This window comes from Musa acuminata, unplaced genomic scaffold (assembly GCF_036884655.1).
Source record: "Musa acuminata AAA Group cultivar baxijiao unplaced genomic scaffold, Cavendish_Baxijiao_AAA HiC_scaffold_707, whole genome shotgun sequence".
Lineage (NCBI taxonomy): Eukaryota > Viridiplantae > Streptophyta > Magnoliopsida > Zingiberales > Musaceae > Musa > Musa acuminata.
Window position 1 is genome coordinate 3,918 of NW_027020940.1, and position 1,083 is coordinate 5,000.

Genomic DNA, 1,083 nt, shown 5'->3' on the forward strand with positions numbered 1-1,083 from the left:
GGTTCCAGGGTGCTGAGATGGCTGACGTTTTGCTCCGCTCTCGACGGTCACCGCGCAATGCAAGAACAGGCCAAAAACTGGCCAAAACGGCCCAAAAACGGGCCAAAACTGGCCATTTTTGGCTGCACGAGCGAGCGGCGAGCGGCGGACAGCGAGCGAAGCGAGAGGCAGCACCGTCCCTGCTATACGAAAGCCCCATCCAGCCCTGTGCCACCCGGGGGGTTCCAGGGTGCTGAGATGGCTGACGTTTTGCTCCGCTCTCGACGGTCACCGCGCAATGCAAGAACAGGCCAAAAACTGGCCAAAACGGCCCAAAAACGGGCCAAAACTGGCCATTTTTGGCTGCACGAGCGAGCGGCGAGCGGCGGACAGCGAGCGAAGCGAGAGGCAGCACCGTCCCTGCTATACGAAAGCCCCATCCAGCCCTGTGCCACCCGGGGGGTTCCAGGGTGCTGAGATGGCTGACGTTTTGCTCCGCTCTCGACGGTCACCGCGCAATGCAAGAACAGGCCAAAAACTGGCCAAAACGGCCCAAAAACGGGCCAAAACTGGCCATTTTTGGCTGCACGAGCGAGCGGCGAGCGGCGGACAGCGAGCGAAGCGAGAGGCAGCACCGTCCCTGCTATACGAAAGCCCCATCCAGCCCTGTGCCACCCGGGGGGTTCCAGGGTGCTGAGATGGCTGACGTTTTGCTCCGCTCTCGACGGTCACCGCGCAATGCAAGAACAGGCCAAAAACTGGCTAAAACGGCCCAAAAACGGGCCAAAACTGGCCATTTTTGGCTGCGCGAGCGAGCGGCGAGCGGCGGACAGCGAGCGAAGCGAGAGGCAGCACCGTCCCTGCTATATACGAAAGCCCCATCCAGCCCTGTGCCACCCGGGGGGTTCCAGGGTGCTGAGATGGCTGACGTTTTGCTCCGCTCACGACGGTCACCGCACCACGCAAGAACGGACCATAAACAGGCCAAAACAGCCCAAAAACGGGCCAAAACTGGTCATTTTTGGCTGCGCGAGCGAGCGGCGAGCGGCGAACAGCGAGCGAAGCGTGAGGCAGCACCGTCCCTGCTATACGAAAGCCCCATCC